This window comes from Pezoporus wallicus, unplaced genomic scaffold (genome assembly GCF_028554395.1).
Source record: "Pezoporus wallicus isolate ANWC-B61680 ecotype Strahan unplaced genomic scaffold, APGP_CSIRO_Pwel_v1 contig_4788, whole genome shotgun sequence".
Taxonomy (NCBI): domain Eukaryota; kingdom Metazoa; phylum Chordata; class Aves; order Psittaciformes; family Psittacidae; genus Pezoporus; species Pezoporus wallicus.
In genome coordinates this window covers 530,001-544,232 of record NW_026638769.1, presented here as the reverse complement: position 1 = coordinate 544,232, position 14,232 = coordinate 530,001, and the positions used below count along the sequence as shown (strand labels likewise).

Here is a 14,232-nt window from a genome sequence, read left to right as displayed (position 1 = left end):
CTGACATTACACCGTTTCAAAGTTGTGTTGTTTGGTTAGCAACAGATTCAGCAGGCAACTGAAATTGAAGGGGTGGGGCTAAGGGGTTTCAGGTATAACAGGGCACTCAAAATTCATGATTATTTTCCGCCCTAAGGTACTGTAAAATACAATTCAATAGGAAAACCTGAAAACTCCTACCAGATTGTGTTTAGGACTAAAGCCATAAAGTCACTGACTGGTGCCAGCCAACATAAAGACTTGCAAGGGTAAAAGGCAGGGAGGCTGTTTTGGTAAGGAAGTTAAAGAACCCACTTTGAGTGTAACTCTTTCCAGAGGGACAGTTCAGTATACCCAAAAGGAACCATGCTGGGCAAACAGTGATGTACTGTTAGAATTTCAGCGGGACAACCAAAACAGGTCCATTTGGGAAAATACCATTGGCATGAAGGGGAAACAAAGCCAAGCAATGTGCTTGAGGCAGTTTTGACTTGAGGAGCTTGTAACTCTCAAGGAGGAAGTACAAAGGGCCAAAGCAACAGCAGTATATATACAGAGCTTTTCTTCAAGTTGTTTACATGAAAAGGATTTTTTTGTATACATTCCTTCACAGACTCGATACTGAGAGAATTGGGAGATGAAAATAATTTGTCCTGTCCAAACTACAGTTTAGGGGACATTAAAAGAGAAAGAGCAGAAAGTTGCAAGGTGAGTGTACAAGATTATTACTGACAGTAAGAAATAGTGGCCTGCAAAAGTGAACAGCAAAAAGCACCACTAAGGAATATGCATGAAGAGGCACAAAACCTTTATAGAAGACACTGGAAAAATGCTTAAAGAAATGAATATTGGGTTTGTGGCAACATCTGACAAAGGTATAGTCTATGGAAATCTTATTTTAGTTCACCTAAGTGAAAAATAAGCTCTCTGGATATGTATCTTAATGGAGTATTGAGGTAACTGAACTGGTCAGTATATACAGGGAAAAGAGCTGGAAAACTTAATTCCTTCCAAAAACCTAGGTTAATCTGGGAGGGAAAAAAAAAAAAATACAAACAACCCCAAACCATGTTAATTTGTAAGAAAAAGGAGCTGTACCAATGCAAATAGGTAAAACAATGCTATAGCCATACTTAAGAGCTGAGACTCAATGAAAATCAAGCCATTCATGTACTAGGAGGGTAAAGAAAATGCTGCCCTGGATACACATTTTATGAAAACAGGTGTATCAGCTCCTGAGGGGCATTTCCACTGACCAGCTTTGAGGTCAATGGGGGACATTTTCAAGTAGGGAGTTAGAGGAGGAATTTAAGCCTTGTTCCCTTGTTTCAGCTGAACTGAGGATTGTCAAGAAAATCCTTTCAACATGTTTCTGTTAAATCATTGCAAACTGTTGCAGAACCTATGCCTCATAACTATGATGAGGCCTGGAGAACTTAAAGGTAGTGTAAGTTTTTCATCACAGATACTTGGTGGATTTGTAGAAGAGCTGTATTGGGTCAGCAAGTCTTCAACTAGGTGAGCATTCTGTTTGTGATGACAGCCACCAGGGAGCACATACTTAGGAAAAAGTTGTAAAGGCATAAACAATAATATAATACTACTTTCCTGGAACATCCTTTGATTCACAATCTTGGGGATATCCAAAAAAAGAATTTTTCTGCTAGGTTTCAAGCTGCTTTTTGAACAGTCATGAAGTTTTAACACTCATAAAATCATTCAACAAGGAGTTCCACTACTTATTTACATTTGTATGAGTGAAGATGCAGCTCTCCATTCACATTTCATTTAATATTTTACAAAGAGATGGTGAAAAATCATTCTCTACTCAATGCACTTGCTGCTTATCATTTTAGCAAAATACTTTGGCCACTTGAGCAGTCTTTCCCAAAACTAAGATTCCTACTCCAATGAATTATTTTTCACTTTTGTACCTTTTATCATCTTTGTTGTTCTCAATATCCTTTTCCAATTTTATTACATACTTTGTTTTGTAGTGCTGGAGTAGGAAACAGCTGTAACAGGGGAAACAAAACTGTTCAACAAAATAGTATTCCAAATGACTTTTATTAGTAGAACTAGTGCCTTCCTTAAACTGTTCCTTCACTATTTTTGCACCCCCTCAGTGTAATTTGACAATTTAGCCCATAAAGATTTATGATCCTTTTTAACTCATTTAGACACAACTTTCGCAGTTTGGTGGATTCTTTTCCACCTCACTGAAAAAAAAAAAAAAAAGCAAAACCAAACAAATCCCAACAGCCACAGTGGAAAAAAAAAAAATAAAAATCCCAATCTGAAGTCTTCACATGCTGAGGAAATTCTAATCAACACACAGAACTTGTCAAAAGTGGGGAAAACATTAACTAAAGGCTGCTGTTGTAAGCCAGCTTGTATCAGAGAAAACTTCCTACCAATAAGAACATGTCCATTGTAGGTGCTGATAATGACCATGTAAGCCCAAAGTGATGAGATCCGTGGGGATTTTTTGGTGACTGGCATGCTGGTATGCTGACAGCCATTGCTTTAGCTTCTGTGGATACAGCAGTAAATGCCTTGAGTGCTTTTGTCAGGTCAGAATCCCATAGAGATATTTTTAGTTCGAGCAACCAGTTTCTCTGACTACAAAGTACGTAAAAGCAGTATAGGGTAAAAGTCAAGTAACATTAATTATCACCCTCAAGACATTATTTGTGCTTTAGTTAAGTCTTCCGTCAAATGCTTTACAGAAATTTTTATAGAACCAATTGTATAACCAGGATATTGTTTTGTTTACCATTTGTTGGCTGAGGATGTATGGAATCAATCTGACACTTTCCTCTAAGTGATATACACCAAACCCAGGCATTTTCAGAATGATTAAAGAGAAAATAAAAAGCAATAAGACATAAATATCTGTTACATTTCCCTCGCAAGAATATTGAATATACAACAAAAGCAAAAAGATCAATTAATGTTGACAGGCAGAATGCATGTGACAATGCTATAAGACAGCCTGAAGAGAGGGCTGTTTCTCCTCAGATGCAAGGATGAGTTCGGAGACTTTCTGAACCATGTAGACAGCTTGCCCATGTTGCTTATTTTGCGGTGAAGCTCCACTACAAAAGGAGTAAGAATTTTAATGAGAGAATTTAAGAAGAGGGGCTCAGTACCAAGCTCTGCAAGGCCAGACTTCCTTACAGCTCATAGCTGATCAGTGCCATATTTATCAGACAGCTGCCTCCAAGTTTCTGAAAGTTCTGCCAAACCCTTTTCCCTGCCCCCCAAATGCTGGCCTATTTAATAGAAAAATGATGTATTATTATATACTACTTCACCTCTAGCACTGGCATTAATGGTGCTTCTGTAGAAGATTCTTCCACAGGCCTATGAGCAGACATACCTTGGCAGGACAGAAAGCCACAGTCTCTCTTCCAGAGTAGCGAAGAACTGTTACTTGGGATTCCTCCAGATGTCCTACAAATGCAGTTCCTGGTTATGTGCATGCTTGCCACTTACACTTAGTTTTCCCTAAAGTGTCTTTGGGGAGTGGAGAGTGCATGCTTAGGCAGGTAAGAGGACTCTTAGCTGTCTGGAAAGCGCACAAACTGTGTAACTGAGAAACAAAGAATATTTGGAAGACTTAGGCAGTTTCTGTGAAACTCCATTAAAGTTTTGCTTTGCTTTTTATTTTCTGTTTCATTTAACTAGTATTCTGCCTAGGAAAGGCATTGGAACTAATATGATGTGATATTAACACTATTATTCTAAAACTTCCTAAATCAGTTTGATTTGACTGGATAACTTGCTACTACATAAGCTACTTGGCATATATGTTTTTCTACAGAAGTACAAAAAACTCCCACTTTTAAATGCTAGGCATTAAGATTTCCCTCTTTCACAGAAAGAGACATAAAGGCTATATTAATAAAAAGGCATTTAAATACTAAAATCAGCTTACCATCTTTCTGATCAAACTGTAAGAAATAACATTTTCTTCCCCTTCAGAAATTTTGAGTCCTTCAGTCTAATCTTGAGTTTGAGGTATTTAGGTCCAGTTTGTAGTAATCTCTCTCCCCCTCTGCCCCCAAAATTACAGATGAAGATGATGGTCTTTGTGGTTTCAACACATTCACATAAGATAGTGTGTAACACAACACACAGGACTAGGAGGTCTCAGATAAACCTCAACTTGGCGTCAGTGCCATTCTGATACAAGAAGGAAGATTTTTTTTTCCTCCTTGAGAAAGTAGATTTTGCTTCAGAACATACCAAAATGGAAAAAGAATTCTCTAGTATCATCCACATTCCAAGTGGCTTATGTACGAGTCTCATTACCATTATTTATCTCAACAAGTAGGAAGTTCTGGTCACCATTCTGCTTGGACATAAAGAAACACAAATCAAGTACTATGACCTATCACCATATCATGGTGTGTTCTGTATGTCCAGTGTGTTTCTGGGGTCTGTTATAGTCAGGAAACTTGGAATACCAGTCAGACTCAATTCTGAAAAGCCCATGTATCTGGTGTTCTCCTGGACCACAAATGGTGGGGAGCCATAGCCAAGCTCGTCATTTTCCCTTTTAGTTATTTGTCAGGTTGGAAGGAAAAGTCAAGCTACCTACAGAGTGATGGTTCACTCTTCTTCCCAGAAGCCGAAGAGCAATAGTTAAAAGCCAGAAGAAAGGAACAAAATTGAAAACACCAATTATCTGGAGGAACGGTTTTCACAGTGAGGAGACATGGAGTTAGTGCCTTCAGTCTGAGATGTCTTAGTTCAAAGCTGCCCACCTGAGTTTCACCAAGAACTCTTCAGAGTTCTCCATCAGATGCTCACTTCACATTCTACAGTCAGGAATATTCCCACCTCCCACTGAGTCTTCAGGGATATGGCTCCCCATGCTCACCTGCAGAGAAAATAACTTCTCCCCACTGAAAGCTGTCTATGAAAATAAATACTTCTTTATATATACTAGAATAAAATACAAAGCTGTACCTATGCCTGACCCTCTTAACTCTGTAAGAAAATCTGGCAAATTCAAATCCTGGTAAGTGTATTCTACCTTGCCACATTCCTTCAGCCTTTTGCATTTGACAGCCTTAGAATAAAATTCCTTTTGTTCACAAAGGAAGTGTACTTTCTCGTATTAAGGCATGTAAGTTCTAGCCTAGACTTGAGGAAATGTTGAATATCTTCAAGTTAGCAACCTTCATACCACCTCTCACCACTTTCTTATCCCTCAAGGTCCCAGCTGTCCAAGTACATACTGTTCATTGCAAGTACATTCACTTCTGAGCACATGAAGACCACCTCCAGTGTAGAGTATGCCTATTTAGGCTACCTGCACCACCAGCTCTCTAATGAAAAGTCCTAGCCTAATGCCAAGGAACTATCTGCCACTTCTCTCTCCCAGGATGCTGGGCATGTAGCGCATTCCTTTCCAGAAGAAACCCCCCCCAACTCTGTACAAGAAGCTGGTGCACTTGGCAGCTATGTGGGCCCCATCCTGAACCTAAACTCTGCAATGAAGCTTCCGAGTTGGCACTGATTCACCCCAGCTTTACAAATAACACTTATTATGACTTTTTTTCCCCTGCATTAAGAGACATTTAAGACTCTACATGCAAGCTTTGCAATGAACACTGCATTCCCTTCAAGCATCACTCAATTAGAAGACTCATCATTAAAAGCAGTTTTTCTCAACTATCCTACCTTTGCACACCCTTTAAGGGATTATTAAGGGCAGTGAGTGGCAACATGTTATACCAGTAAAAAGAGATGAAAGAACTCCTCACCTGTACTGAAAAAAAGGGCCCATCTTTGGGACACATGTAATCAAGTATTCAAGACTGGCTCTTGCTTTCTTGGGGCTGAAATTATTTTAGTTCATCACTTCAAAACTGCAGGTCTACAATCAGCAGCTCTAGGATATCGCCCCTCAGAACAGGACATCTGAAATAGCAGCATTAGGCATAGTAACAGGAGATTTATTTCCTCCACCATTTTTGTATTTTGCTGTGTTCAGAATCTCCTCCCTTTACAGGGACACTTCCAGACAGCTTTCTTCTGAAATTTCTACCAAGATAAAGTGGCCCTAATGATTAAGACAGCCAGGACAAGATCTTCTTACCTTCTGAAATGTAATCCGAGGACCCTGTGTTTTCGACCTGATGTTTGTTGAACCTGGGCAAGAGGCATCACCTGACATTCCCTTCACATCACTCTGTGGCTGCTAGATGGTGCCTGGCTTACAGTGTACCTACCTTTTGCAGGAAAAGGACAGACTGATTAGTAGCAGGAAAGATCCTACAAAGCTGTTAACACAGCTAAATAAAAGTTATCTATGTTCTGGTTTCCCAGGTTGCTTCCCTGGCTATTCTGCCCCTAGCCCTAAGACTACAAGTTTGCAGGAATGTAGAGTTCAGGCATATTTAAGAGCCACCTTGTGCCTACAGGTAGATGATTTCCCAACTGTTCCCTCTCCGTACATTTTCTCAGAGAACAAGAATATGCTTTCATAAAAGCCTTCCCAAGTGAGGGATGTTTGTGATTCCATCACTTCTAGGTCAAAATTTTAAATAAAGGCAAACGCTTCTTAGTAGTTCTCTGAGGAGGAACTTCCCTGGTTGTCAACACCACTTTAAAAAACAAAAGGTATTTACAGAAGACTCTGTAGGTTTTCCTTTTCATGGGGATACTTTTTGCCCTTCAAGATGTCCAAGTTAAGACATGTCTGTTCTTTTTTAAACTGAACTTTAAACACAGTTCATTTGTGAAACCTGAAATCTCTTCACATCATTCTTAAAATGCAACTGTTAGGCATAAGTTCCGCTACTGCTGCCTTCATTTCACTTGCCCCGTATCTAAGAATTCAACACCTATCACCTATTTAACCTACATGTCCTTAGTTGCATATTAACATCCTCTCCTAAATACCTTTAGGAAACAGGGAAGAGAGAGTGCTGTGTTGTGATGAGGTTTTTTCCCCAGTATATGCATTTTTGCTAGATACAGGGATTCCAAGACAGATTATCTTTAACAGCGGGGCTTCTTTTCAGAGTCAAGTATGCCCCTTTAAGCCGTGTGCAGAATTTGAACTTTAGATGTTCTCCTTCATGTATTAAAGGATAAAAAGGTTGCTTCTAAAGGACTTAGAAATTTAATAGATGCTTAAAACACACTATGCATGACTGTCTCTTGTTCTTCCAGAGACTACAAAAATCAGAGCGGATCATGATCTACCTGCAGCTGTACTGGAGTTACTGTCCTTGTTGCTTTTTACTAACTCCACAGTAAACTACTGGAGCATTTTAGCATACTTCAGTACCAAATAATCTGCTTTAGCACAGGCCATCACTGAAGGTAGTTTGAGCTAACCTTGCCAAGATATGACCACTACCTGATTTACCTCAATGTCATTTGTACCTGTATAGTACATCTTACTGCACCTCAAAGCACATTACAAACTGTATCCCAAAGCTTAGATGTCAACACTTTTTCACCATTCATCTGTACATTCCTCCTGGTTCAGTACTCGATAAAAGCAGTACTCTTTCTAAAGAATGTTACAATGAGGGCAATAAACTGTCATTAGAAAAAATAATGAAAAACATAATGAAAGAAGGCAATAAAAGAGGCATAACGAAACAAAGCAGCAAAGATCATTCAGCTATATGAGCCCAGCTTCCATTGTACTCACTGCTAAAGCTTAAAGCCAACTAAAACTTGTGGTACCTTCAGGACTTCCTGTGACAGAATTTACAACATTCCCCCTGCCCTGCCCTACTTTATATTCAAGTCTGTTCTTCCATTAGCATGAAACCTGCAGCAGTTTTCAGTTGCAAATTCTGACACATTTATCAGCAGACATGCTCTAGTTTTCTTCAAAGCATCCCACTAATTCAAAAGCAAGTGTAAACTAACATGCTTCCGTGGAAGTGTAGGTAACATGAACAGAGGACTGCTTTACTAGACTAGTTAATGTTACATACTGGTCACTTCTTGTGAAAATACAACTCACATACACACCAGTGATTGCCACTGGAGGTTTGTCTTCTGCTAAATAAAAAAAAAAAAAATAAATAAAAAAAAAGTATTAATTTAAGCACACATACAAAGCTAAAAAAAAAACAACAACAACAAAACAAACAACAAAACAAAACTGCAGAAAACCGTGGACTGGAAACAGGTTATCTTATTAGAACAACTATTTGTAGTGAAAGAAAAAAACTGCACTATCCAAAGGAAGTCTCTGACCACAGCCTGAAACAGGGAAACAGGAGCAGTCCCTTAATAGCCACTTCAGCGTTTTCAGACGCAGGGACTAGGCATTTGTATCTGCCATCTCAAGTGCTGTAATATTAAAGATAAAAATCACCTTTCAACTACAATACATCTGCATTATGAAACGGATTATTATTTATTTTAGGCTAGCTCTCACCAGTGTTTTGTAATAGAGGAGTTTCATTCTTAAGTATGCTGAACTGCAGCTTAAGAAAAATCCTCAATTATTAAACAGGGCATCTATAAAATTGCCTGTGTTGAATTATCACAGAGGAAGCTTTTTAATCCCAAATTAGCTACATGTAATAATACAGTTCTTAAATAACCACTACTAGGAACAGAATTAGGTGCATTCTTCATCCTACTAGAGAGGAAAAAAACTCCCAGCTGAAAATGTTAGATGGCAGAACAATACTGAAACACTATACGTGGAACCAGGAACTCAGGACCTAATATATTTAGTTCCTGGCTTTCAATGACTGACTGTGTTAATGGAAAATCCCTTAAGCTACGATTGCTAAGCCACCAATTCAAAAGTATTTAAAAATTAATTATCTATGAAGCATTCCTGAGACTTTCAGATCTAACGTATTTAACGGTACCGGATTACACTGAACAGATTACACCCAACATTCACTTAGCACTGAAGTGGACACATTAAAACTGGAGAGTTACAACCCACAACCTCCCTAGTAACTGCAGATAAGGAATCAATTAAACAGCCTGCTGAAGTTAGGATTTTAGGTACCGAAAGTCATTTAAGTACTAAAATGTCTATTTTTACTTACCATTATCTTCTGTGCAGTCAAATGGCATAGGTTATTCTACTGGCTGTGTAGCAGAGCTAAGAATGCATTTCATAACTGCCTTAGTGCAAAGAAAATAAGCGTTAAGATTCAAATATCTTTCTACATGTTAGTGACCAGAACAAGTAAAATGTGTCGAGCTAACTGTGCAAAGATTGTGAACTCTCAGCATTAATGACCCAAACACATCCTTCTCAGACTAGAGGGAATCCATATTTCTGACACTGCAAGTTTTACCTAAATGACTGTCAAAAACCAAGGGCTGATTTTGGAGCAGACACTAATGTCCATGAACAAAACAACTCTTGGAACTAAAATCTATCTTTGATTTAAATTTTAAAAATTCAAGCCATACTTAATGACTCATTACTTGCATACCATCATAACATGTCTGTGTCTTCTAGACTGTACAGGTGCTTTTTTCTTCCCCTTTTTATTGAAAAAAAAACCAAACCCCAAAACAAAACCAACACCAAACACACCACACCCCCACACCCCCCCCCCCCCCGCAAAACCAAAAGCTTTTACCAGGTACCTGGAAGTCTGACCATCTAACACAACTCTCATGAAGACAGCTTTAATGTCACCCAACATTTCCAGCTGAGCTCTGCTGTGTGCAACATCTACTCAAGAGCTGCCCATTTAAAAGTATTTCTCTTTGTAGAAAAAAACAGTAACCAGGTAGACACTGGCAAGAAAAACATGACAAAAGACAACTGCCCCTCTTGTCCAAATTCCAAGTAAGCTAACAAGATTGGGGTGAGTTTTTTGGTGTGGGTTTTTTTGGTTTGTTTTTTTTTTTTTTTTTTGAAAAGTGCCACTAGGACTATCTATTGTAACAGTCAAAGCAAAGGAGCACCAGAGAAAAGTCACTCTTTTATCCTGTGGACTTCAGAACACAAGTAAATGTAATTAAACATCTGTAAAGCACTGACTAGATGACATGTCACTATCAGTATCCCAGAAGAAGTTTAACATCAGAGCTTCCTTTATGTCTGTTTGCACTAGATGCCTGTAAAGTAACACTGATTTATTCCTTCTCCCCCCACTAACCCTATTAAGGATCAAGGAATCTTCAGCTCGACTTCCTCTCCTGCTGCCACATACCATTTTTATCTGACAGAGCAAATGACAAAGTACAATCTGCTGTCTCCTCTGCCCAACTAATGCAACCAGCTACCCCCAGCCAAGAGATGTCATGTGCTAGAGTTAATTCAGGAAGACACTCACCAAAGACAGACTTTCATGTCCATCACAGCCAGTCTTTAAATTGGGATTCATAAGCTTTAGCCTGTGAACAAACTCAAGCTCCAACTCTACCATTCTCAGAACTCTACATTATAAAGAGTTCTGCCCCATTGCCTTCTTCAAAGTATTGCTGTTCCATTTTAAACAATTAACATTTTCCACCAAGTTTTCACTAACAGAAGTGAGGGAGTAACAGTCTTATTTTTGTAGAATGTATCGATTTGAACACACTTTTCATGGAAATGTTGTATGTGTTTATGTCTCCATGCCATTCAGTTTTATTTCTTATAATAAAAAGTCTCCCCTCACTGGTGAATGGAACCACTGAAATAACTGTTAGGCTGAACAGAAAAGTTAAGCCTCTGAAGAATTATCAAAGGCACAAGAGAAGAAATTGCAGCCATACATAACATTTTTATCCTGAAATATTAGGTTGGAAATCCTACCTTTGGAAAAGGCTACATCTATTTTACACTATGTCATACCCTTTACCCCCAGGAAGGGAATTATTATTCCTTATTTTAGATTCAAGGCAGTATTTAGGTAAGAGTTTTACAACACAGAAAATCAGAAACTGGTCTCAGTATCTGTAATAACAGCCTTCCTCCAAAAGTAAAAACAAACTTGAGTTCCAAGTTGTAACAAATCTCCTCTTTAACTTATAAAAAAAATAATAAAAATTACACAGTTGTATATCCTATAGGAAATCCTTCAAGCAAAAAATGAGTATTAAAACGAGCATTAATTTTAAAAGCTGTGTATTGGAGTGTTTATAAACCAGAAGTGTTAAGCAGCAGCAATTATTGATTTCTTATTAAATTCAACTAGACTTCAAATTTAGGAACAAATTATAAACCACTGTGGAGCTATGCCAGCTTAAACTAAAACCTTTGCAGGTGTTTCAGTAAAGAAAGCCTCCTATGAGAATAAACAGAGGCAGCATAATACATTAAGACAACATTGCCTTCAACATGCCAGAAACACCTGTGTATTTGATGTCCATTTGTCACCAAAGCACTCCATAGGAGATTATTGCTGTAGAACATTTCAAGTTTACCAACACCCAGTGCAAGCAAACTGACGTTCTATATATGCACTTGCCCATTCTCACTAGTATTTCCACTTAGTAATGAAAGCTTTTCTTTACACAACCAGATTTAAAGCTTTGAAAATAACTTTTTTTTTTGTCTTTAGGGTTTTTTCCACACTAATAATCACCACATGCAATTTTGTTTTCTGATCATTTTGCTAAAAAACTGCACCAATATCAGAACAGTGCAAATCATATTTAATTTTAAAAGTTATAATGGCTTGAGTTCATAATTAGGGGGAACACTGTCAAGATCTTGGTATTTTGCTCACTCACCATTGCTTGCATTCCATTAAAAATGCTTTCCTGTCAATTTTACCTTTTTCTTTTTTAGCAAGCTTTTTAGAGTTGAAATTTAGGATGTGATCCACAATTTCAACACGTGGTGCCTTAACAGCAACGTTTTTATGCAATTCTATCAACTGTTATAGTTCCATAAATATATTATCCCCTTTCTCCCTACAACACATTTCCACCTTAAGTCATTAGCACTTGTGATCCCACAAACATTTTAAGTCTTTCAGCAATGGAGAGATTTCAAGATTAGTAAATATGAGGACTTCCCCTCTCCTACAACCCCCAATGCTTTCATTTTATAGCAAGTCCAAATTCAGTTTCCACATCTTGACAGTGTTCCTTATAAAACCATATGACAGTAAAAGTGCCAGTAGGCATGGCAACCTCTTTAAAGGGAGCATTTAAACTCCTTGACACTGGGAATGCCAGCACCAAGGATTACATTGAAATTCAAAATTATACTTAAGGCTACAATCAGCAAACTCACTTTTGTAAGCCTAATGTTTTATCGCTAGATTTGAAAATTCAGAAGCTAATGCAACTGTGTATTTCAATGCTCAAAATTTGAGGAAAAAAGTTACTTCTCTTTAGCAAGGGCAGTATATCAAACTGTGGTAGCAAAAATCTCTTACGTATTGGCTACTCATTCCACCATCAGTTGCTTACTCTTAAAGTTCAAAACTGGCAAGGCACATTTACATATTCCAATGAATATTTGACAATTTTAGATTACACTTCATGTCCCAGCTATCCCAGTAATTGACATACAACATACTAAAATGGTTTATTAAGATAACAAAAAAAAAATCAATTAATGTGAAACATACAGGCTATTGGCAACCACTATTCTAAAAATTATGTAAATACAAGTAAACATACTGAAATGTGTGCGATTCTAAGTTTTTAACCAGAAGACCTCTGTACTAACACACATTTATATTAATGACACATAAAAAAAATAAAAACTTTATTACAAAAATAAGTTACACTCGCCTCCAGCTTACAGTATAAAACAATTTTATTTGCAGGAATGCAAAATGATTGTTTGCCATGAGCATTTTCAACATATGACATGTCTAATTTTGTTAAAATTTGCATTTACTGGGGGAACTGGTGTGTATAAAACCTTAATTAGGTATAAGCTTCAATTTTCATTGTGGTGCCTATGGGTATGTAGTATAACTGCAGTATCCCTTTGGGTAGGGGGTTAAGGGAAGCTCTTTCTGCCAAGTCCAAAGAAAGACTTAATTTTATCTACTTTTACCTATACGAAGTTGGACTTGGCAAGGTTATTTTGTTTTTGCTTCGTCTTTTTTAAGGGTGGTTCAATAGAGGATGCTTCACCACTGAACACTCACTGTCATCAAGGTGCTTTAGAAAATTAAAAACATAGCACAAATGATTGTACTCTACTCTACTCTACAGGTTATCATGATCTGCGTAAGAGAAATGGAAAGCTGATCCACATGTTTTTACAGTGATCAGCAGTAAGAAATGCACTAATGAAAACATACCTTTTATCTAAAAAGCTAAACTACAGCCATATGCTATTCTATGATTTATGAAAAACTTCAAAATATCCAAATGTCAGGCTTCACTGTACAGTTGTCAGTTTTAGTCTGACCTTTTATAAAGGGACACTGCAGTATTTAGTACAAGTTGCTGATGCACTTTTTTTGAACATCTGATGTCTTACAAAAGTAACATCTTGCTAAACTATTATACATCCAAATAACTACAATATCTGAAGAAGCAAGGCTGCTTTTTCAGCCACAAAATACGACAAAAGCAAGGCCTGTTATGATGGTCATGAGGAAGTCTTACAAAGCCTCTGGAACTAAAGGCAACTAAGAATGTTACATTTGGTATATTATAATCTTACCCTCATATCATATTAAACAAGCCTTGCTTTTATCTACAAAGATTTTCTATGTACAGTACAGACAGGGTATAGTTCAATCCTCTGCTACTGAGGTAGTTAACCAACCCTTTAAAAAAGGTTCTGAAAAGAACCACTATCTGGAATGCCTGACTAACCAGCTCTGATGATTACACCTGAAACTGCTGTATCTGAACACAATTCATAAGTGATTACTATATAGACAATCATGATTAACCTTCATGAGCAGAAATAAATTTTAAGGATACCAATGATGGTATTCATCTAGACCACTGCAATAAAAAATTTAAATGCAAGAATTTGTGAATACCACTTCTGGAATCCTTAACTAAGAAAACTTGGGGGAAAAATCTACTTAAAGCAGATTTTTTAAAAGAACGACTTTATTCTTTATTAAGATACCATGCTAGACGTTAAGGATTTTGTTGAACACATCGGGGAAATAGAGTAGCTTTAGTTTAATAACTTGCACTGCAGAGAAAACTGTTAAAGAAATTCATTTCAAAGTCCAAGTATTAGTTCAAATGTCCCATATTTGAATCCATGATCTTCGCAGGAAGGTCTTTTGCAATAGAATATGCTCCTATACAGCTGAGATACTTAAGGTTGCTTGATATCCTTACCATTACTCCACTGCAAGCTTCTGG

At 37.5% G+C, this 14,232-nt stretch overlaps 1 protein-coding gene across 4 annotated transcripts in view; it reads right to left on the bottom strand.

The window, feature by feature from the left end:
* Positions 1-11,039: 11,039 nt before the first annotated feature.
* SYNCRIP (synaptotagmin binding cytoplasmic RNA interacting protein) overlaps positions 11,040-14,232 on the bottom strand; it is a 47,062-nt gene continuing 43,869 nt past the window's right edge. For all 4 annotated transcript variants that reach the window (XM_057412530.1, XM_057412531.1, XM_057412533.1 and 1 more), the window contains exon 12: positions 11,040-14,232. This exon is cut by the window's right edge. The gene's annotated coding sequence lies outside the window, so the exon portion shown is untranslated.